Consider the following 26,121-nt stretch of genomic DNA (forward strand, 5'->3'; position numbering starts at 1 on the left):
GTAGTCTTAAAAAAGTAAAAAGAAAAAATACAAGACTTATGTGCTTTTATGGGCACATTCTTTACCAGCGATGGCAATCCTGCCTGCAAGGTCTGGTAGGCAGCCCCCAATATCTGTAAGGAATACACTTTATTGCATAATCTCAGGATTGAAACTTCTCTAATTTAAGACTTAGCAAAATAAAAAGAAAGAAAAGAGACAACAATACTAATTCTTTTGAAACTTCCAATTATAAGCTTCTTAAGTGTTTCTAAGAACATATTTATATTTATAAAACAGCTTTTGAAAGCAATATCTGCTGATCATGCATGACACTGATATAGTTCCATATAGTTGTGTCTTAGATGAGAATTAATTCTTTCCAATTACAGACTGGACATTCATTTTGTGCTCAACATTATTACTGTGTAGTTCATAAATCAATCCCACCAAGTCCATCACAGAAAAAATATTGAAACCCATGAAAAATCACAATTTCTACTGTTCCTCTATGTCAGTGCTATGAAAGTCTTTTTATCAATTAGGGATTTTACAGTTTATTAGAGAGTTCCTTATAGTAAAAGCCGTACAAAAAGAAACAATACTCAGTGTGGTTTTAGTGTAAAACAGCACTTAAGACTGAGTATAGAAAAAAAACTATTCCATTACTATGTGTGGATTAGAATGTAAAAATTTCTGCATTAATTTTTTTCACATGCTAAAAATTAAGAGGAAAGCCCATATTTGTTTCTATGATTTTAATTGAAAGACCACTAGAATCAATGGAAATTATTTTCTGCTTCTACATAATTGCCTGATGGTTTGGATGAGTGTGGTGTTAATATACTGATCTCTTTAGCTTGGGGATGAAAAACCTGGTCCCATGTTACAAGGAAGAGAGGATTAACATGAAACCCTCACCTCTCATACCATTTCTCTGATTACCAAGCAGCAGACTTCTGCCTGTTTCAAAAAGATCCCATTTTATAGTCAACATGAATGTTTCAAAAGAATTTCAATTAGCAAAAATGTCCACTTGTTCCGAAGTGGAATGAAAACAAATCCCCAAATCTCAGAAGCTGCTGTGAAACAGAATTGTTGTCAGCTCTGCTATTACCCACAGAGGGCCTTGGATCAGACCCATTATCCCTTTAATCTCTTCATGTCTCTCCCATGAGCAGAGGACAAAAATGAAAATGGAAAGCCCTGTGCATCAGTGACCTAGATCAGACTATGGAGTTAGTAGCCAGAACAGTAAAATATCACTGTTGAAGTTCTCCTTCTACCAGTAAGCTATGCTATACTTTGTCAGTAGATAACTGGAAAAGAGAACACAAAAGGAAAACAAGTAGGGGAAAAAATAATAAGTGAATATCTATTTTCTTCTAGAAAAATGTATTTTATAAATATCTCTATTTAATGGCAAATCATGAAGTCCACAGCACCACTGTTATCTTCCAGCTCCCAATGTTGTTTCCTAAAAATCTACTGAAAACAATGTAAACCAAAACAAAAGTCTATCCAGCTCTGCTTTGGAGCCGCTTGTGAAAGGTGGGAGTACCCTTCCTCTTTCAGAATGGGACAGAGCTTCCAGTTATCTTCCAGCCAGGCTGGCAGCCACTGTAACCGTTCCTGTAATTTACTGGCCTAGCTCATTGACTTCGGTGTGGGAATTACTGAGAGATGTCTAGCATTTTGTAACACTTTTCATTCTTAAGGATCTGAAAACCATTTGTGTGTCTTAGCTATCCACACATACATACATACATATGAGTCACCTATGATGGTGAATGTGATTGTTATTTTTTGGTACATAATGTAATCACTGCAGCGATTCCTTAAATTTAGAAGATGAGGTACTTCCCGATCACACACTGGAAAGTATAGTAAGTACTAATTTCTTGTTAATGATGATCATTGTGCATTTATTAATTTGATACTTGACAGGCACAGAGAAAGGAATGCAAATGGCTATAGCAGGAAACTGGAAAATTACTGCTAACATTGTGATAATAACAGAGTCAAAACTGCCTTGTTATTCAATTTCAAAACCTGTAAGACAGTAATGGTGTCAGTGTTCGTCCTTAGATAAAGGAATTGTATGTGCAGAACACTCTAGAATTATATGTTTGTGTTCTGTTTAATGCACACTATAAATGTTCTCACCTCTTGATTTACTCGCTTCAAAATTTTAACAAAATTAAAGTTGTCTCACTGTTTTGCCTAAAAGTAATTTTAATTCAGATGTCATCAATGATATCTGTTGTCCAACAAATGAGAAAATAGCCAATATGTTACAAGTCTTTTTAGAAAGAATTTGAATAGAATTGAAGTCTCTCTGTAGATAAGGATTTTGCGTATTGGAAAGTATAGAGAGATAATGAAACAAATAATTCAGTAGCTGTAGAGCAATAAATAAATAATATCACCAGGAGAAAAATGTGCTTTTTTTGATTATGCATTTTGCCCACAGCTGTAAGCAATACGTGTGCTATCAGAAAACATTCTTTTTTCTAATGAGTAATATTTATCTCTATCATTATGAAAGCCAGTCAAGATGCACACACACATACATACATACATACATACACAGATAGACATACACACAGGTGCTGGTCTACGCTTAATGTTCATGTCCATAGACACAAAAAGCATATGAATTACGTATTAACCCTACACATGTATAAAACCTTTTTGGTCCTTGAAAAAAATATTCCATGTACCATTATTCTTAGAAGATGTCTGAATTATCCTGAAGGTACACTGACAGAAAATGAGATGAACCAAACCCCTTGACTCTTGCTTTTACTGCCTTGTGTTTTAACCTTGTAAAATGGATGTTGCATTTACAAGGTTTTGCTGTTTCTATTTCTTTAAAGAAAGAAAAATGTCTCTGCAGTACTGCTGTCAGAGTGCTGTAGCAAGTGCAAGTGCTACGTAGCTTAGGCTATGTCTAGATGGCACAGCAGATGAGCGTCCTGGCATGCCTCGTGTCCCAGTCCTCTGACCTCCCCATCACAGTTGCGTGATGCTGCTCACCCACTTTCTTACACATGGAGGTGAGGACGTAGGGGAGGGAGAGAAGGAGAATAAGGTGATGGTGCACTTCTGGGTCTGGCTCTGACAGATATTCTCTGGGGGTCCTGCAGTGCAAAGATAGTCTTGAAGACTCTCCTAGTGCCCACTGAAGTCAGTGGGACTTTTTCAAGTAAACGCCTACCTTGAGTTCTCCATATGACAGTAGAGGTTATAGAAAGAAAAACACTAACAGTGTTTAACTGACAAAAAGTATACTTATGATAAACCACAAGTACTTACATTGCCTTAGGCTCTGAGAATCGTCACACTGGTTTAAAACTAAGATTTGTATTCATTATGTCATATATATTAAATTTTGTATTATTTCCACAGGTCTTTTGATTTTGACTATTTACGACAAGCTAAAGCTTGGACTTGGAAACACCAGCCAGGACGAAACTTGAAATATGCAGGTCGTACTCACACAATACAGTTCAATTTCACCAGATTACAAATTTCATATGGAATTTCGTTCCATTAAAAAGCTTTTCTTACTATCAGTACATTTATTTTTATGCAGCCAATAGAGTGGATGATAGCCTCATTCCTGAATGAAAATTAGTAATTTATATACTTTCAAATCCCAACGGGGCTCAGAAGAGTCTGTATGTTGCTTAATGTGTTAAAAAATGCCAAAATAATTTATTTTCAGAGCTTCCAGAGCCCAGTAATATATATGCGATTTTGGTCAGAATTTACAGTTACTTCTGTCTAGATAGGTACTTAAAACTTAAAAGTCAAAATACCTCCCAACTGATGCAACATCTTTTCTAGATTTAGGCTACATCTTTATAAACAGTACTTATAGTATATTTAATGTTTTGTTTGACTTGATTTGATAACTGATGTACAGGGGTCTCAAACTATCACACTACTGCCTCATTCCATCTCTTTTAAGGAATCAAATAGTCAAATAGAAGGAAATGTTAAACCTGGAAGAGATCTTTTTCTCAGTTTATTAGTTATGCAAAATCTGCAATTGCTGTGACCATTCATGTTCAATAATTTTGTATTGGGTTTGCGTGGCAAGGTTTTGGCAGCGGGGGGGCTACAGGGGTGGCTTCTGTGAGAAGCTGCTAGAAGCTCCCCCTGTGTCTGACAGAGCCAATGCCAGCCGGCTCCAAGACGGACCCGCCGCTGGCCAAGTCCGAGCCCATCAGCAACAGTGGTAGCACCTCTGGGGTAACAGAGTTAAGAAGGAAGAATTTTCACCCAGAGAGAGGAGTGAGAATATATGAGATGAACAACTTTGCAGACACCCAGGTCAGTGCAGAAGGAGGGGGAGGAGGTGCTCCAGGCACCAGAGCAGAGATCCCCCTGCAGCCCCTGGAGAAGACCATGATGAGGTAGGCTGTGGCCCTGCAGCCCATGGAGGATGATGGTGGAGCAGATATCCACCTGCAGCCCATCGAGGACCCCACACCAGAGCAGGTGGAGGCACCTGAAGGAGTCTGTGACCCCGTGGGAAGCCCACGCTGGAGCAAGCTCCTGGCAGGACCTGTGGCCCCGTGGAGAGAAGAGCCCACACCAGAGCAGGTTTGCTGGCAGGACTTGTGACCCCGTGGAAGGGACCCACTCTGGAGCAGTTCATGAAGAACTGCAGCCTGTGGGAAGGACTCACATTGGAGAAGTTCATGGAGGACTGTCTCCCATGGGAAGGACCCCATACTGGAGCAGGGGTGGAGTGTGAGGAGTCCTCCCCCTGAGGAGGAAGGAGCGGCAGAAACAATGTGTGATGAACTGACCACAACCCCCATTCCCCATCCCGCTGTGCTGCTTGAGGGGAGGAGGTAGCAAAATTGGGAGTGAAGTTGAGTCCAGGAAGAAGGGAGGGGTGGGGGGAAGGTGTTTCTAAGATTTTATTTTATTTCTCATTACTCAACTCTGATTTGATTGGTAATAAATTAGATTAATTTTCCCAAGTTGAGTCTCTTTTGCCTGTGATGGTCATTGGTGAGTGATCTCTCCCTGTCCTTATCTTGACCCACGAGCCTTTTGTTGTATTTTCTGTCCCCTGTCCAGCTGAGGAAGGGAGTGATAGAGTGGCTTTGGTGGGAACCTGGCCTCCAGCCAGGGTCAACCCATCACAATTTAAAACAAAAAAATAATTAATGATCTTCTGTTTCAGGACAGGTCTCTGAACAATTCCAAATGGAACAATATTAAAAAGAGAACACAATCTGATTGATTAAAACTTCTCCAGTGACTTAGAGCAGCTTGACTGAGCATGGTTTATGACTTTATTAATGCAACACATGCACTATTTTAATTTCAAATGCACTATTTTAATTTAGGGGAAGCCTTTTGTAGTAAGTAGCAATCACTAAGTACTTACCCATAAGGCTGCTTACGGCAGGCTGCCTAAATTACACGAGGATAGTCTGCATCTCGGTGCATAGAAATACTGCTTTTATTAGTACAACCAATTAAAACGGAGGTACTGTATGACAGCTGTGGAAATTGTTAATAATTAGAATCCAGCAAATGACTGCTGTATCTTGATTCTGATCCCCGTACAGTCATACTCAGCTTGAGAGTATTTCAGATTAAAGGTAAAGGGAGAAGAAGAAGGATTTGATTTGAACCTATTGCCTCTGGGAAAATGGTGGTAGAAGTTAAAAGATGAATAGTAGGTTTCTTCCTTGGGGACTTGTCAATAGTTGTATTACAGCCAACACTAGAAGTGTCAGATAAATGAATGAATAAGAATTCAACTTGAAGACAGGAAGTTAAGTTTTTCTGCAGATGCTGAATAACCAATACATGTGCAAAGAGAAGTAGATGGCATTAGTCATAAGTGGCTATAAGCTTCTTTGCACGAGGATGGAAGAAATCACAAGATACCAGGTACCAAGTGGAGTGAGGTGAATGGGAATGTATGATTGCCTATGGTATGAATAGATATGCCTTCCCATAGGATTTTCTTCCTTTGGATTTTTATGAAGACCTACCAAGAACAATCCTACAAGTCCTTGTCAACAGACACAGTTTCTGAACCACGGTTGTTTACATCATTAAGGTAAGAACAAACCCCAAGATTTGTAGGATTTGGAACTACAATGGCTGCTTTGCTTCTAGTAAAAATGGCAAACTGCTATCAGATTGAGTCCTGCTTCAGGTACAAAATGGTTCACTTTCAAAGCAGAATATAATTATCTCACAGTTACTCACTGGAATTTCTGGCATGAAGTAAACCCAGAAATACATATACAAAGTTGGATTAAATATGCGTAAGTGCCTACAATGTGAAAAACCATTCCTTACAGCATTCCATCCTGCCAACATCCTTTTAAATTTTTGCACATATACATAGTTAGCAGATCATAACAGAGGTTGATAGCAAGACCAGTAAGAACTTTAATACCCAGGAAGGAGAAAAAAACCAAAATCATCCCATTAAAATTGTAGGAGATATAGCATTATTTCTCAAAAGTGGTGAGAAGGTTAGGTGAGCAGTAATTACCTGACAGTAAAAGCCAGATTACTTTCAACTGCAGTTACATTTCACATCCCTAACTTTGAAAGTAAAATACCTCAGCAGTAGGCTCTGTTAACAATTTTCGTCATTAATTCAGGAAGGGTAACTCACTGTTTGCCATGCAAGATTTGGATCTCTGTTTTCACAACTATAAATGGCACTACTGTTCACTAGACCATAGAAGCCCACCTCCCATTTCTTTGCTTTGGGCTTATATTAAGAATGGAACACAAATAAACATATTGTTATACTATTAAACATATCCATTAATTTTGCAGTCATTTTTAAACAAAGTCCTTGAAGGCCCTCTTTGGAAGGATGGGCAAATATAATTAAAGCAAAGCAGAAAAGATTTTTCCTGTGTTTCCAAAATCTAAAGCATAGGAAAAAGCTTAATTTTTCACATTGCCTAAGGATGTGAAAAACCTTAGTGCAAGATGAGTTACTTGATGTTGCACATTGCAGAGGGTAACCCTCATTGAGAAGTGGCTGACTATATTCAGGGACTTTCTCAGAACTGAAGTACCATCTCAAATCTGAAAAACTTTGGACCATGATGGGGATGTGATCTGAGAAGGTCTGATAAACTGACACTTTGTAAAAATAAAACACTGTGAATTCAAACCCAGGTTTTCTTTATTTTTCCCTTGACAGCTATGAAAATAGAGGGTTGTGAATGCACAGTGAGTTTCACACCAGTATAAGAAACCAGTTCATCGAGATGTTAGAAATAACAGGCTCAGTCCCATGACAGTTATGCTGAAAAACAAAATTCCAGCTCGTATCTATGGATGTTACTAATCTGTAGAAGAGAATTTTATTCAGTTTGTCATCTAAAGCCGTAAAGGGATTTCCATACATATTTATTTAACTATAAGTATCTTGTTTGTTCTTTCCAGAAACTAGCAATTAGGACTACAAAAGGCATAACAGAGTGTCAGCCTACACCTGTCTGACTCCAGTGAACCAGCTACTCTGGTGATAATGGGTGTTCAGCATGGAGCTGGCGGCTACCAGGGTGGAACACAGTCTGCAGGATGCAGGTGCTCTCATCTCGCTTCTGCCCACGATCCCCTCCGTACCAGGGAGTCCACACATTCGCTGAGGAGGCTAGGATGAATATGTCTCAAGCCAGTATTGGTTTTCACAACGAAAGACAAAATCTGACAACAGTGAGGTGTAGGAGGCAACATCTGAACATGGTTTAGGTTATGGCCCGTTCTCCACATCAGTCAGTAATTTTACTAGCTGTTTTAAACTGTCAAGATAATGAGTCCCTATGCAAGATATGTTATCCTGGGGTGGAATATTATATTTAGCTAAAGCATCTGGGCTGCGCATGGAACATCAGTGTTTTCCAGAATGAAGGCATCATAGAGTATGAAATACCACACAGTCTTTCATAGACAACCCCCATATGTACAAAAGCAATTAATTGTGGCAACTTATACATCTCTGTGTGGTAACATTATAGTGATTGTCCTTGTATCAAAGGCATTCAAACATGAAAGCTTGCCAGCCACTATTGTAGTGATACCGTAAAAATCTCTCTTCAATGGATTTTTTCTTCTTTTTTTGTAGCATTCTCAGTTATATTTTATGTGCTAACTGCTGGAAAACTCAATTTCATTGTGATCATCTGCATAATATTCCATGTTACTGTCTCCTAACAATGCAAATAGCTGACATTTATCATAGTCTTCCAATCAAATTAACAAAAATGCTGAAGTTGTGGAAATCAGTGCTTTTTCCAGAAACATTTAGGAATGCTTGTCACATAACTAGTTTGCATTTTTGTCACATGAGGATTTTGAAATTCTGTTGGCAAGTATGGATTTGATCTACTGCTGTGTATAGATGCTCAGATAAAAGTGTTTAGACGTGGAGGTAATAGGTGTCTTGAAAATAGTCCTAAGCAAACAGATTGATTAGAAAATTTGACTTCTACAAGAAAGCAAACAGGAAATAGGTTGAGTCATTGGTCTTAATTTTAGCACAAAGTCATGCTATCCAGGAAAGACAGGAAGAGCTTTTGTTTATAGAAAGGATGGGGGGAAAGAGCAGAAGTAAAGCACTCTCTGAAGAATTTAAACATGATATGCTTCTGTACCTAACATATGTATCAGGAATGAGAGCCGATCTGGCTGAGAAGATGATGCAAGGTAACGTGCTGTTGAAAATGCCGTAGAATGAAAAGCAGGAATAATGATCAGTCAGTCACCTAGCAATATAGCAATAGTCCATACAAGCAAAAAGCAGCCATGAGGACTGGTAGTTTTGATAATACACCACATAACTCATTTTATGCCTATGTTTCTCATTTTATTTATTTCCACATTACCTATTTGTCTTTTTGTGATCCTTTTTTTCTCCTTGAGGTGTTTCATATGAGACCACGTGGTCTCAAATGAGTCTTTGACCCTTTGCACAATTTTCTTTTTTGTTTATGACAGTGACAAAAATGAAGGAAAACATTGAAATTTAAAAATTAATATACATGGGTTTTTTTCCCCTCTTTACAGAAAGTCAATAACTGCCAGGTAATGGAAGGGCATGTTCTAAAGAAATTGGAGTCAGCTGGACTCCAGTGAGCCTGGGTTGGGCTCTGGCAGCTAACATCCGCATTTTAAAATGCAACTTTTTCCTTTATTTCATGTTACAAATTTTGTATGTATGTCATCTCATCTTAGATTTTGAAATGACAGTATTCTGTAAGACACCTTCCTACCTAACAAAACCAGCAAGAACAAGCAGAAATGCTGTTTTGGCCTATCTGTAGAGCTAGCAGCAGGACAGGAGACGCCAGAATTTTGCATGAAGGTATTTCTAGGTTCTTTTTTCATCTGCAGCCTGAATAGAGGCTGTATATTTTGTGCTAATCTTTGTATTAAATATTAGACTTTAAAATAAAGCATCCCATTATATTGGTACAATGTCAGAGCCTAAGAACTCTGGAGGGACTAATAATTGAGACATGGCCTTCTTTCAAGTTTCCTTTTATTGCTGCAGAATAGATTACTGCAATAGTTCCCTCTCTGTATTTTTAAGCAGTGGCTTAATGCCAGTGAACAGTGAGAAAAGGCACATTTTGTATCATCTCCACTGTTTCCAGCAGCCTAAGGTACATGCGTGCTACAAGTTATTCAGCTTTCCAGCTCTTTTTTTAGGTCCTGGTCCCAAGACTATTCACAATACATGAGCATTAGTTCACTCCCAGGCTCCCTTTTGATATGAAGTGACAGGTCCTACCAAAACAAACAAAAAAAACCCCAACAAAGCCTGGGCGCGGTTCATCCAGGAGGTACCTTCCAGTCTGCAATTTGGAAAACAGTGGCTCAAGTCCAGCTGCGGTGGCCCTATGCTGTAGTCCCACACGATGCCAGCGTGCTGGGCGTCCCCGCAGTCCCGCGTGCTCCAGTGCCCGGCCGCACCTTTGCAGCACTGGCCATGTGGGCACCCTTCGGGCTGACAGCATAAAACCCCCACTGCTGCTGAAGGTAGCACAGGCCTTGCATTGTTTGGCAAATTTCAGGCTGGGAAACAAACAAACAAACACACAAATAAGGAGAACTGTGTCTAAGGATGACAGTGGTAGTCCATGAAACTCATGGAGGACCCACCACCAAGCTTTTCATAGCGGAAGTGCAGCTCCCAGTCCGCACAGCCTGACTAAGGATCTGCTCCTGAAGAGGCTACGTGGATATGCATGCTCTTTAGGATGTGGCTTCAAAAGATAGGCCACTATATGCCCTAGTGGCCTCTGTAAAAATATTATCAACAGCTCTGTTGTTACCCATTATTTAGATCACAAACCAGTATATTGTACAGCTCTGAGGCTTTTAAAGATAGCATGTTAAATGACCATGATGATGATAATAATAATAGTAATAATAAGTATATTGGGTTTTCTTCCCTTTATTTCTGGGCAGGGCATACATACTAGGCTGAAGAGCCCCAAGTAGAGCTAAGCCTCGGTCTTCAAAGAGTGTTTTATTCTTTTGGCAGGCTGTTCTCTTCCACAGATTTCACTATGACAAGAATAATGTATATTCAGGATCCAGACCATTGAATCACTTTCCTCAAAAAGTATGATTTTATTTAAGTATCTTACTGAGGCAGCTGAATATATGCTTGTTCCTATTCAGACAACTCTGTATTAAAACAAAAAAGATTAGGACACTTTAGTAGCATAAATTGTTCACTAGTCTTTGATCCCCCAAGGTAAACAACACATAATATTCATAATATCATGATTTTAGGCCCCAATTATGTACTATTGCATAGCAGATGGTGTAGAGTCCATCATGAGTGTGGCTGGAGCTTCCTGAAGTCTACAGCTACCTCTGGTAGTCTATTGTTCATGGAATCATAGGACAGTCCAGGCTGGAAGGGACCTCAGAAGATCATCAAGTCCAACCTTTGATGGGAAGGGGAGCCTAGATGAGATTATCGAGCACCCTGTCTATTCACCTTACTATTCATTATTCACCTCAATGCCCAATAATGCAGGATAAATCCTAACAACCAGTAAATTCTAAGCAATAGTTCCAAGTCTCAGTTGCATCCCATATTTTGAAACACAGGTTTCTGTTTTGTTGTTGTTGTTTTGTGTAATTGTTAGTCTAAGTTTATGGGGTTGCCTTTTCATGGTTTGACCTGATTATCACAGGTGAGGAATAGCTGCAGTTCAGAGCTGTGAGTTCTTGGCTGACCTAGGTATTTAGCCACTTCCATTTAATTTATACACCTACAATCAGATGAAACTTTGAAAACTTAAGCCTTATCCTCAGAATGATTTTTTATCAAATACATTAGTGTCAAACTCAATAGAGTACATCAACAACCCCTTTTAAAACATAAATTATTAAAAGCTTCAGGTGAATCAGGGTAATTCACACTTTTAACTGCAGCATAGTCAACTTTTCAAAATATGTTGAACATATTTCAATTGGACTCACTATGGTAATGCCCGAGGCGTCGATGAAAATTCATGACTACAAGACATAAATGACACTGATGAATTCACTGCGTGACAGACTGAAATGAAGAACAGAGGTGAAATTTCAAAATGTGAAAGGCTTCCAAATTTGTGTCTATGTCTATTAATAAATCCATAGATAAAAATAACAAATGGTATTTCTAGGAATGATGCAAAAAGAGATCATCTCTTATCTCTAAGGGTAAAGCAGAATATTCAGAAAACCAGAGAAGAAAACTATCAGCTCCATTGAATTCATTAAATGGTCAAGAACAGGAAATTTCCACATAATCCCTGCCGGATTCTGTGCATCTATGGGACCAGATTTTTAACTCTGTTACAGGAATAAGTCCATGAAAGCAAATTGTTGAAACTGAATATGGTTGTCAATCCTACTCCTTAACTTCCCTTTGTCTTGCACATATAATCCTTTAAGGAATGAAGTATCTGGGGATTTGAAGCCAGAGTGCCATGAGACGTATGTCTGGATGTCATAAACATATTTTGTTAATGGACAAAATAAATGCACATGCATAATTTGACTTTCATGGAAAAAAGGGAGAGCTGTGACATTCTGCAAAATAAGAAAGTGGCTATTTGTGGACTAGAGCGAGATATCAAGGAGGAAAGCAAACTATCTTCCTAGAGCTTCCTTGTTTTCAAACTATGCTAGGGTAGAGATAGAAAAGTCTTTTGCTTAATTAAATATTGATGGTTATATAAATATGTATTTTAGCTGTCTGCTTAAATGATGAACAAGATGACATTAAAAAAATTATAATGCTCTGAACAAAGCTCCTGTGATGGTAATTACGTCTAGTACATTACCTCAAAACAAGCACTGCATTTGTGTAAGATAATTTTATTTCAATTTGAGGACAATGTGGATGTACACAAAACAACGAATCAAGAGCTACACTTCTGCTACTCTTGTCAAAAAGCTTTAGTGGAAAAGTCCCCTCAGAGGAGATTCATTTTAGACATTTAATTTTTCAATTATTCCCAGATTTTCAGCCAACCATTGAAGTTCATTAGAGTGCTGAATGCCACATGTTCTACATCAAGGAAAAAACTTACCACTTGTAAATGTTTATCTTTATTAATATTTCTAAGATACATTTGGAGTTTCCGCTGTAAAAATCCATTAAACAGTCAGCACTAATTCATCAGATGCATTGAGGGTCTAAATTCCATAGGTTTGGATCAGATAATGAGGAAGTAAATGCCAATTAAGTGTAATTTAAACAGCTGTTAAAGTGAATATCTTTTTCTGGTCATCCTAACAGTCTACCCCTTAATTTTCTTCAGTTCAGCTAAAAAAGAATTGATAGACAAATGCATAAATGTAAGCACTGTCCTAAAATGAGGTGTTCTCTTGAACCACGGATCAAAACTTAAAATTGCATGTTCTAATGCAGCAGTGCCTAATTGACATAAAAACTCTTCACTTTGGAGTACGGTCTTCATGTCATTAAGGGCAGCCACAGCAGCTGCTCAGTTTTCCAGGCATCAGTACTATTATTTCTTATGATGCATTTAGGACAGACAGGGAACACATTTTCCAAGTTTGCTAAAAGAGTTGGTTCCAAGAGTTAAATCCATTTTTTAAGACCTTTTAGACATTGCCAAGAATAGCAGTTCAAAAATCATCTCCTCTCCTCTCCGTATTTGAAAATGTTTTGACCATCATGAATTCTAGCAACTGTGATACTTAATAACCTGCAGATGATAGCAATGACGAGTCTTAGCTCTGGAACTGCTTTGAAGTCATGCCAGCTGAAGAACAAAAGTCACATAGTGACATATGCTTTTGTCCTAATCATTACAAACCTTTTGTCTTATCACAGTTTGTCTGTATAGAAACCTTTTTAAAACTGTGCCTATTTTCCACCTCTGTTCGTCAAAAGTGTACTGACAAAGTAAAAAAAGAAACTTATGATCTTTCTTCTACCAAGGCTACCTTTTAAATTAATTCATTGAAATAGATGTTTCCCCAAAGATACTTGACCTCAGAATTTACCAGGCTGCTGAAAGTAGCCTTGGGAATATCACAGAAATAAAAGCTAAATGGTAAGATTACTTTAAGATCACATTATTGTCCAAATTATCTTTCACATTTTTAAAAATGCAGCTTTGCTTTTCTAGAAATATGAACAAATGCAATGGTATTACAAGAGAAAGCCAAAACTGCAACATCCTAATGCAGAGACTATTTAATTCACTGGAAAAAAAAAAAAAAAAAGTAAAAAAAGGGGGATAAATTCCTTTGTAGTGCTGCCTTTTTGGATAAAATACTGCTTATAAAATTGCAGCTTTATTTTAGTCAGTACTACAGCTGAACGTATAAGATCTGTCAAAACACCATGAAGTAGGTAAATGGAGAGGAAGAGCGCCTTTCTACTGAACTTTCAATCACAAGAGAATTTTCAAGATTTCTTTAAACAATAGTGCTAAAAAAAACTACAAAAGATTTTCTGCTCATGTCACACTGACATATAATTTGATCAAAGTTATATATTTCTAAAAATACTTGTAATAATAATCCATTTTAAAATTGCTCTGTGTGGCCAACATTTGGTTGTCATTCCTTATATGAAATTTTCTTAAGCACTTTAAAACAAACTATGATTTTATGGAATGTATCTTCTTTCTCTTATTGTGCAGAGTAAATAATATCCACAGCTTCCTTATTGTATTGGCTTTATGTGATATATTCTATTCCTACATCATTGTGAGATTCTTATTCTCTTATATCAGTATTGACTTAAACAGTTTTCTTTAAAAGTAATCTATTGCTTTATGTTTAAAATGAAAGGATAACAGTCTGAAAACATTAAGAGAGCACAGTCCCCTGGGTTCAGGTGTGCATGTAAGTACACAGAGTAGACATCATTTTATGGAGAAACAGTTCAATTCTGAATTGTTGAAGGAAAAAAAATAATCAAATTTTAACACTGTTTGCAACTGGGCAAAACTGGCATCTCAAATTTGTTCAAAGTGGATAACTTCTAGACTGTATTTAAATTACTGTCTGTAAATTATTATTGCAAAAGGTAAGTTTTCATTGTTAAGCAAATGAAAAATGACAGTTCATGTGTCACAAGAATAGGATACTGTTCTAAAAATTTTGACCACCTATTTTTTCCAGAGAGGAGATAAAAAGAACAGTAATAATAAGATGAGCTTCCTTAAATATGCCAGTATTCTGCATTAGGTTTTTATGTGATAACTTTTATATAGAAGAACTTTGGAGGATATTAAACCTCCCAGGTAGTAGGTTTTCGTCCCATTCTTTTATAACTGCTGTGACTTTCAGAGGTTATGGAGAGATTTTTGTATCAATGGCTGCTTAGCTCCTTTTCTGGAGCAAATCAGTCTCCTTCTCAGGCTAAATTATTCCTCACAAATTTCCCTGCTTTCGTTCCCAAGATGCCTTTTGGTAAGACAGTTGAGAAGTGCCTTCATAGATTTGTGCTGTGCAGTGAAGGCATGCCATTACTATCAAATGCATAAGCATGAATTTTGTCATATCCAATTTTATCCACCTAACATGTAGGTACCTGATCTATCATAATCATGCAGATAAATACACAGAGAGTGAGGCATCTCCAAAGGACAATTCATCTTATGCACTGTGAATACCTACCTGGGGATGAGAGGAATCACACTGAAGAGTTTCATTTATCTCCATTGAAGGAACCCACATCACTGGCATAGATTAGGCAGCTAATATTTAGGTGGCTAATGTTGAGTGAGATGAACGCCACCCCAGGTGATGAAGTAGCACAGGAGGTTAATGTCTGAGTCCTCTGCATTATGCAGTAGCTGTAGCTCCTGCTGATATTACTGTTTCTAATCAACAACGAACAGTTATAATGAACCACCAGTCCCACTCTAATCTGAGTAGGAAATTTAGTATTAGCTGTATCATCAACCGAAGCCTTTCTTTTCTTAAGGATTTTTTCTGTGTCCTTGCTGAACAGAAACAGACAGCATATTAAGCCTTCCTCCAAGCTTTGTCTTTCATCATTCTTCTTCCTCCCATATACTGATTTGGCTTTAGATTATCCATCTTTCTACGCTAGAGTGAGGAATTATTCAGAATGTAATGCAACACGTGGGAATAGTGTGAGCTTCTTGATGAAAGGCCATATAGTTTCCTTAGTTGTACACTTTGTAAGTCTTTTGATCTATTATTTCTCCTGACCTGGATGCTAGAAAAGTACAGTATGGGTACTGGATTTTGCTTTTTTCCAGGTTGGCAGTCAGATCTGCTGCAAGTTGCTTCATGACAGTCTTTCATTTTTGGCAAATATTCTGTATAACAGTAGAGTGAGATAGACTGAGCTGGAAACAGCCCAATGACAATCATTTGATATATTGTGCACCAATGTCCTTTGTTTTACTCTGTCAATCATTTCCAATTTTGTGTGTGTGTGTTTGGGTTTTTTTTAACATTATGTTCAAATGTCCTAAATTCTATGGAGAAGCACCGTGAATTTAGACACATGTCTTCGGAATAGAGGCTATCTTACTGTTTCATGTTTTTGACAGTAATGCTCTCATCTGTGACTCAGGCTTCTGAATACTCTCTTAGTACAAATCAGACATGACAGTAGGAGCTGCCCAGATGATGCATAAGGAGTACCAACTTAGGTGGAACTGTGAAAGATGGATTTTTCTATGTGACATGGTTCCTGGCCTCTCTGATCTTGCCTCAGATATTTGCCTTGAATCTGCCGGAAACCAGCAGTCATGTTATCTTAGCTATGCTGGGATGACAGAAGGTAAGTCTAAAAATTCCTTCCATTCAATGACAACTTGGCCAGGTATTTACATTACCTTAGTCGGAAGGTTGTCCAGCCATTCAGCTGCACTGTTGCTCTACTAACTTGTTTTGTAAGCGTTTCGTCATTTGCAGTGTTTTGAAAAGCAACTGAATGTGGCAAAAGTAGCTGTAAAAATGTAGTGATAAGAAAATAATTCAATCCAGTGATTCAAAATTACTTTTTCATATGTAACTGAATCCTAAACAAATCAGTGATACTTTCCCATTAACTACAACATTGTCAGAAATATAGTGCCTCTTTTATTGCATCATTATAATTTACACCTTTTCTAATGTCACCTTGCTAGATGGTTTTCTTGCAATCTTTATTTTGATTTAAAAAGCAATTATTTATTAATAATGTCTTTTATCATTGTTCTCAAGTTGATGAAGAAATAGTTCTAGTCTATGGTATTTTGCTTCAACACCATTTATATCTTATGGCTTCCTTATGAAGAACCACAGAAATAAAAGCTATCTTTCTGGTTATAAGTTAAACTTCAAATTAAAAAAAAAAAAAAAAAAAGGTACAAGAATGTGGCTTTTCAGGTACGATTTAGAAATTCAGAGAAAGTTTCAGATGTAACATAATACAATACTAAAATAGACGAATAACTTAAGTTAGGATAATATTTTTTTTTTATTCCATTGTTCTCATCAAGCTAGGAAAAAAAAGGGGGGGCGGCCTAATCCTAAGATTCCTAGAAAACTGCCGTATCTAACCCTGAAAAAGAATCACATATTTGAAAGCTTGAATGTGGGAAAACAATAAGAAGGGTATTTATCCACTGGACACCCCAAATCTGCTTTGAAGGGGGGGATGACATTCATAGAAGGACAGTACTTGATGATAGGCATTGGATCCCTTGCTATAACATCCTTCTTTTTCTCTTTTTCCTATTTGTTTGTATTGTGCTCACACAAGGAAAACACAATTTCACACTGTGAAACTTGTGAATAAAAGTGGCATTAGTATTAAATCCAGGTTTGCTTCTCAAATTCTCAGTGTAAGTATTAGCCATCACAAAGATTTTGGATGAACAGAGAGCAGGTGAGAAAGATATTAGGGAGTGTAGTGACAGGACAAGGGGTAATGGGTTTAAGCTGAAGGAGGGTAGATTTAGATTAGATGTTAGAAAGAAATTCTTTACTGTGAGAGTGGTGAGGCACTGGAACAGGTTGCCCAGAGAGGTCATGGATGCCCCCTCCCTGGAATTGTTTAAAACCAGGTTGGATGGGGCTTTGGGCAACGTGGTCTAGTGGAGGGTGTCCCTGCCCATGGCAGGGGGGTTGGAACTAGATGATCTTTAAGGTCCCTTCCAACCCAAACCACTCTATGATTCTATGATCTTTGTTAACAGATCAGCTCCCCTTTGTTTATGAACTTTCTGAGAGTAATTCAGGTGGACTTCCTGGTGGGCTACCATGCAGCAGCTGGCCCAGTACTTCCTCTTCTTCCCTCCCACTTTCATCTTCCACAATAAGGTATCTCCTCTTTGTTAGTGATTGCCCCTCCATCCTCAAGTTTCCAGTGCTGAAGGAGTGAAGAATTAAATTCTTTCATAGGGAGTTATTCTGGTTGCTCCAATGTAAGGCAGTTTAATCGTTATTCATGCCATATCAAAGCAGGCAGCCACCAATGGGTAGCATTTTCTAGAATTTCGCCTATATTTCAGACTAGTCAATAGAGCCCTGAAGGCAAAATTGAACCACTGGGTAAATTAAACAAAAAAGGAAACTGAGTGGACACAGGAACAGCACTTGGCATTTGCATAGTTCTTTGTTGGCTTGTCCTTGCATGTTAAACACAGATGTGAGTGCTCGCTGGGAGTGCAATTGTCTAAATACAAGAAGAGATCTGAAAATGGTGGCTGGCCCAGCCTGAATTCTGTAGAGAGAAATTGTTGCACCATTTTCAGTAGCAATTAAAGCGATTGAAAATTTTTACAATTATTTGTAACAAGAAAATTGTGCTCAGAATATATTATACAGCTGGCCAATGTTTCTTTATTTGTGCTTTTTCTTTAAAAGAGTGCTGAAGCATAATTACATAAGTGGCAGCAGAAAATGAAGTGAATAACATTTCAAAATCATATTGATTTCTAGGCAAACCAAAGGAATGCTTATGCTTTTTTTCAGATATCCCAATAAGGAGAAAAATACAATTAAAGTCTTAAGAAAAAATATAATTAAAAATTATCTGTGCAGAGAAGGAGGAATGGAAGTAAAGAAGAAAAAGTTTTTAGTCCCAAACTAAAATCATTAATTCTATTCTCTCCAAGGACTAACTGCACTTCACTCACAAAATAGACAACAATTTCATAAACAGAAGCAAAATGCTGAAGGATCTTGATAAGTATTCATACGAGCTAAGATTTAGCTTCTGATCTCCTGGGAAAAGCTACAAAACCAGAATTGGGTGCCTAAATTGAAAATATATTAACTCTAAACTGTTCAGAAAAGAGCTCATAGGCTCCCAATTGCTACAGACACACAAATTTTTGCTACCCCAGTGTTGAAAGAAAAATTACTTGTTCTATTCCTATAGCGAAGGTAAGTGATGGCCATTTCAAGAATTTTATATTAATATCAATGTTTCATGGAGTCGGTGATAAACCAAGAACTTTAACAGCGATGCATATACACAAAAGGAAGATTTACCCCTCGAGAGTGAGAAAATGGCAATGTCATGTGACTGGTGACTAGCTCCGCTCAAGAGTTTTTCAATAATGCATGTTTTGTGTGAAACCACCACTTTGAGAAAACCAGATTTATTCACAGGAATTGGTGCATGAGTGTTTTCTTAAGCCTACGGTAGACTTTATGGGGAAGAAAAAGAGACAATGTAGTTGCGGAAGAGCAAAGAGCCCCATGGCTAGGGCATCTGAGATGTACTGTGGGATGTTACTTCACCAAACTTTCTGGATGATTATAGCACAATATCATGTCAGGACAAATCCAAAACTCACAGTGTGAGAAGGAAACACAAATGTGCAGGATAGAAAAGGGAGTCAAAACACATACCAGTAAATCCTCTAATCTGGAACCGGTGTCAAGGACAATGTAGGTTGCTGCACTGCACATCCAGCCTAATATCCTAACACAGTTTCAAGGACTCACTTGCTTTAAAGAAATGCAAATGCAGTTTGAAACCTTTGTATTTCTGTAAGAGAAAATTATTCTTTTCTACACAGAACAGAAAAGAAATAAATTGGCTAAAAATGTTTTTTGAAATTACTGTACGTTGAACAAATGCAAATAACACTTATAAAATGTCGATTTTTTTCACAGATCATTTCTGAGCAGAACAAATGGCCAAATTATTCAGAAGGGCTCTTGTGTAGAGTAGCTTGTTCAAAACCAAACACTAAGAAGGGTAGCAAAAAAACCCCCAGCAAAACAACCAGCCCCAAAACCCTACATCAAAACCAGCTAACACATGAAAAAAAAAAAATAGGGAGAGCTTATCACAGGAATAATTGTGTATCTCTGGAAGAAAATGACAAAAATTTCAGATTTATATGATAAGTAGTCATCATATGATAAGTTGTGACCTAGGAGTCTGTATTGTCAAAAAAAAAAAAAAAATCTGGGCTGCTAAATAATAACAAAACCAAGGATAAGCTAAGTCCTCCATGTTATTTTCTCTGTTGTGAGACAGAGAAAACAGAAATGCTATTTCTGTTTAAGCAATTATTAATCTCTATAAAATTAGAAGAATTTTTCTGCACTCTTTTGACTATTGCTTATTTCAAAATATCACCCAAAATCTAAACTAACTTCAAAACATCCTGATAGAACCAGGAGAACTCAAAACAAGTAATTTCATTAGGCAAGGCATTTATTTTCAGAATATTCACTCAAAGTAAAAGATGTTGAATGTTTTCCAGTTATCGACTAGTGAGATAAAATAAGATTTGAGTGACGTTTGGAAGTCAGATCATATTTAAAGTCAAGGATGGTATGTTTTCTGCATAAAAGAAAATAATTTAGGAAGAAAAAGGAGAAATTTCATCTTGTGACAATAATATTGAGAGTGCACTGCTTTGACTATTGCTTATTTCAATATATGACCCAAAGTCTAAACTAACTTAAAAAAAAAATAATTACAATTTATTTATTTATTTATTTTTAACTTTAGAGAATAAATTATAAGCTCTGAGGCCAGAAAAAACATACTGAAGTGTTTTTTTTCTGCATTCCTGATTTTAGTGTAGTTGGCTCATGTGTCTGCTTCGAGCTACACAAATGCTTGTTGTGTAACCCTTACCTTTTCCTCACTGTAAGGTTAAACAGAGGTACAAAGCAGAGGAGGTTCAAGGCAACTTGCATGGCTTCTGTAAGTCACCCTAGAAATCACTCAGTCATGATTAGAAATTTCAGTAATTTTCAATAAAACTCAGTCACAGGGTATTTCCAAGGACTGGGTGATTTGGATTTTGTACTGTTGTTTCTGCGTTACAGAATGAGGTAGACCATAGCAGAAACGTTACAGAGGAATTCCGCAGCCTGCTGCAGGTAGTCGCGTGGTGCCCACAGTGACTGCCTCGGCTGGTTCGGCTCTTCAGTGGTTCTTCGGTCAACGGGTCAGTTCCGCAGAGCCATGGCAGCGGGGGGCCTCCTGCCTCCTGTACAGACCTGAATAATTACTGCTCCCCAGGCCATAAAACAACACAAACTCTGAAGCTGTGGGGAGAGATGTAACTAAAGAGTATCTGGTTTACAGCTTCTCCATTTGTGTTAGGAAAACCGAAAGCACCATTTTGGATCCTGTCTCCAATCCCAGTTATGCACAATGTATTTTAAGTATTTTTTTTATTATTATTTCTATAAGATATTCTACTAGCAAAGCAATCACATTTGCAGTACTGACAACCAGTGTTAGAGTTCACTTTTTCCCAGCATTGCTTTGAAATAAGGAAATATTTCAGATATTGCAATATCAGTAAAGTGTTAGCCTCTACCATAGACAGATCATAACCTTGTTAGTTATTAATGATATTCAAAATTATCATAAAGCCTAAGGGCCAATCAAGAAGGCAGTCCTAATCTGGCAGCTAGTTTACAAAATAGCAAGAATACAGAGTTTGACCGAGAGGAAAAAAAACCTAAAGCAATAGAGGCTGCAGTGCACACACTGAGTGAACAGCAGGATGACAAAGTTTTCTTCAGCGTGCAAATAATTATTGTGAAAGGGTAATGAAAGGAGATTGGTGAGTTAGGAAGGATGTCACAGATTTGAGATTCTGGATGCATGGGCATCTTCTTGTAATACTGAGAGAAGTTTGATGGTCTGTACGTGTGGAAAATATATTATTTAAGCATTTTTTATTATTGTTAAGAGTGTTTATATTCTTGGGTTCCACACTGGATGATGACACAATTAATGCAAATCCCCAGAAAGTTAGAGAAGCTTGAGGGAAGAAAAAAAAAACCCAAAACCAAAACAAAACCCAAACAAAACCCCCGACTTTGTACATGGTCTCTTATATTTGTTTAAGAGGCAAGTCAAACGAACCATTTAAAGCCTTGAGCTTAGATCAGAGATTTACATATATGAAACAGACTGGAACAAAGATTTCGGGAATTTGTCTCTGTAAATGTTGGGACTTTACACAGTTGAAGGCTAATACCTACGAAGTGGAATATGTATAGACTTTTTTTCATCTTTACATGTTTTACCTTCAAAACTTTCATCCTAATAAAAATGATATTATAAAAGTGGATGAATAATGGAATTATTCCATCACATTCTGTGATAAGAATAAGAACACACATGTTTTGGTCAAGGTCAGATTTGCTTGGCTATTGAAAAGAGAGGGCACAGCCTTGTGCTTCTGGTTTTAAAGGGACAGGAGTGCAGCTCTACTTTCCTCACCATCTGTAGGACTGTTCCATAAAAAAGTTAACAGAGTTGAAGTGGTACTAAGCACAGAACTGTGACAGGACAGGAACAGAGCAGGGATAGAATCATAGAATTGTTTAGGTTGGAAAAGACCTTTTAGATCATCAAGTCCAACCGTTAACCTAGCACTGCAAAGCCCCATGCAACCTGGCCTTAAGCAATCCCAGGGAGGGGGCATCCACAGCCTCGCTGGGCAAACTGTTCCAGTGCCTCACCACCTTCACAGAGAAGAATTTCTTCCTAATATCTAATCTAAATCTACTCTCCTTCAGTTTAAAGCCACTACCCCTTGTCCTATCACTCCATGCCCTTGTAAACAGTCCCTCTCCAGATTTCCTGTAGGCCCCTTCAGGTACTGGAAGGCCGCAATTAGGTCTCCCCAGAGCCTTCTCTTCTCCAGGCTGAACAATCCCAACTCTCTCAGCCTGTCCTCATAGGAGAGGTGCTCCAGCCCTCCCATCAGCTTCGTGGCCCTCCTCTGGACTCACTCCAACAGGTCCATGTCTCTCCTGTACTGGGGCCCCCAGAGCTGGATGCAGTACTCCAGGTGGGGTCTCACAAGAGCAGAGTAGAGGGGCAGGATCACCTCCCTTGACCTGCTGGTCACACTTCTTTTGATGCAGCCCAGGACATGGTTGGCTTTCTGGGCTGCAAGCGCACACTGCCAGCTCATGTCGAGCTTCTCATCAATCAATACCCCCAAGTCCTTCTCCTCAGGGCTGCTCTCAATCCATTCCCTGCCCAGCCTGTAGTTGTGCTTGGGATTGCTAGCTCCCTCAGCTGCTCCTCATAAGACACAGGGGAAGCTTCTGGCAGCTTCTCACAGAAGCCATCCCTGTAAGCCCCCCCACACACACACTACTAAAACCTTGCCATGCAAACCCAATACAATCACAAACACTTAACAATTCAAACAATTTACTAGCTCCCTCAAAGCTATTTGAATAATTGACGTCTCTTACCTGGTGGATTTGAGACCCTAACTAACTGCTCAGACTTCAACTTTTCTGTACATTTAAAGCAAAAATGAATAGCTATCTGTAACTGGTTGTCACCGCAGAAGTCTATGAGGTATGTATCTAACAGACAGAAAACCAGGAAACAAAATAGAAATCTAGGAAGCGATTCTATTTCCAGCAATGTTTGTCAATAAATAGTCATTTAAAAAGAGGAGGGAAAAACCAGCAACTCCTGATATTTAAGTGCAAAAACATGAGTAAAATATCTGTGCTTCTACAGTTCCATTTCTCACATTGCTACTTTTCACCAAATTGAAATGTACTATTTTCAGCCTTCTCTAACCCACAAGGCTCTCTCCAAAACCTACTCCTTCATTCCAAGAGCTGGCGAAGAAGGAGGAGGAAAGGCCAAGAAACCAAAACAGTAAGAAATTGTAACTGGCAGTAAATGGCAGGTAACAAAAATAAAAGTCAAATTGAATTGTTGACTTTCTGTAAAAATACAAGTCAAATCTTTCTGAGCTTGCATTTATAGAATTATGCATAACTAGAAGATTGGCTTGCACATATTAATGTGGTTTTTTTCATTGCTTTGTAAAGTAGCTGAAATTTTTGGACTTTGGTATTACTTATTTCCAAAGCACAGAACACATAGTAATGACAGAAGAACAAGGAGCAAACACTTTTTTTTTTTTTTTGCTTCACGTTCTTTCTTATGATTAAAACTCTTGGATATAACAACTCAAAAACTTTGAAGGATGATCTAATGCAAAATGTTAAAATGAATTTATTTTTTTTTTTTAGTGTGAACAGAAGCTAAATCTGCCAAATTTAATATAAATTGTCTCCACTTATCTCAGCTTTTTTCTCCTTACTACCCTTCTTCCCTGGCTGTGAACACCTCCTATTGATCTAAGTCTGGTGTTCAAATGTTATTTCTCAAATTACTTCTTTTTCCTACCCTGATCAAGGTTTTCCCATGTCATAGCATTATTAAAACATTGAACACATTGTAAGACCAATGTAAGATTTAAGGAGAATTTTGGTGAAGCATAATTAGCATTTTGTTAAAATAAACTGTTTGAGAGATAAATTGTTACAGTTTGTATCACGCTGAAAGACCATAATGAAAGTCTTTAAGATTAAATTCTGCTATTTTTTCCTAAATTCTATTGAAACTGGCAGGAGGTAGAAGCCTGGCAGTTTTATTTTTCCATTATCTTCCATGGCAGCAAGCCATCTGCAAAGGAAATGAAACAGATTCAGCCAGGGCAAAGCACAGTGCTACAGGATATCACCCCATGAAGACATAATACAGTATAAAAGAAGCAGATATTAAATAATTTATCAATGCTATCACATGACAGGTGAATAGCAGCATCAGGTATAGACTTGGCTCTCCCTGCCCTGGTTCCTTCCCTAACACCTTCCTGCTCCTTTTTGAGGATGGTAATCATAGAATCATAGAATAGTTTGGGTTGGAAGGGACCTTTAAAGGTCATCTAATCCAACCCCCCCTGCAATGACATCTTCAACTAGATCAGGTTGCTCAGAGTCCTGTCCAACCTGACCATGAGTGTTTCCAGGGATGGGGCATAATAATGACAATAATCCAGACTGTATTCTAGTTTCCAAGTTTTAATTCTAAGAATGACATCATTCATAAAGCATAAAATATTAGTGACTCTGTGGCAAAAGTATGTGCTTTTTATTCCAGGGTGTGCTTCCTTGAACTGACATTTAAAATTAACATATAAATTAATTTAGCTGTGGTTAAGTGAATACAAATTGATATTTTGGCAACCATTCTGAGAACAATAAATTTATCATTTCCTCTTAGCCAGGAAGAACTACTATATGAGACCATCCCCAATGAAAATTGTGAGCCCCAGCTCCTGACATTACTGACAAACTCATTTGTCAGTAATCTGCAGGTTGATGAACTGAATTGTTTACAGTAATTTACATAGCTTATGATTTGGGCACCTGTAGCAATGTGCCATTAAAATTGGGCATTCATTTTATATTCTCCTCTTTTGTTTTTCCTTTCTTTAGGGTGGATAAAACATATTATTATTGTTCTCAAGACTGACTCTGCACTGCTTTGTATCAGTTGACCTGGCTGTAAATATGAATCTGGTCATACTCACTTGGCAGTGGAAAAAAGATATATGAGTTCTGCTCATACCACTTCCCTTTGTGCTACTGGTAGATGACTGACCTGAAATATCCTACTCCAACTGACCTTCTACTCAGGAATAAACCTTTACTGATTCTCCATCCTACTTACTGAAGCATTCTCAAAATAATATGAAAAATCTGTTATGCTTTTCTCACAAAAGGATGTTCACTTAAGATTCACAAGTTCTTGTGATTTCCAGAGCTTATTAAAAAACCAAACCATACTAAACAAACAAAAAAAATACCCAAGAAAAGACTCTGTGGACATATACCCTTTGTAATGTACCTGAAGCTTATGAGATCATTATTTGTATCACACAAGTTAGACATCACTGACTTCATAGGACTTACAGTTTTAGAACTTGGGAATTTCAGAACATTTTATCCTATGAACTTATAATTGTGTGGATGTGTGCATACATGCAATGGCTGAATGGAATTTTGTGACAGAAATTGATGATAACGTGCATGCATACAGCTCTTGGTACAGGTCTTACTTCAAAGGTAGTTAACGGACAATTCCTTTTTGTACTGCTAAATGGGAATCACTTTTGCATCAATACTTCCTATTAGATACTCCACAATTTTCAGCATTCCCTGTGAAAGGAAAAAATTTGCAATGTTAACACTTAAATTATGTGAAACCACTTCTGCTATAGCAATGTAACTGGTTAAAATAATTATTATTTGTTTACATTATGGTGGGGTTTTTTGTTGGTTTGTTTTTTTTTTTTC

The sequence above is a fragment of the Grus americana genome, chromosome 2, assembly GCF_028858705.1.
Source record: "Grus americana isolate bGruAme1 chromosome 2, bGruAme1.mat, whole genome shotgun sequence".
NCBI classification, from domain to species: domain Eukaryota; kingdom Metazoa; phylum Chordata; class Aves; order Gruiformes; family Gruidae; genus Grus; species Grus americana.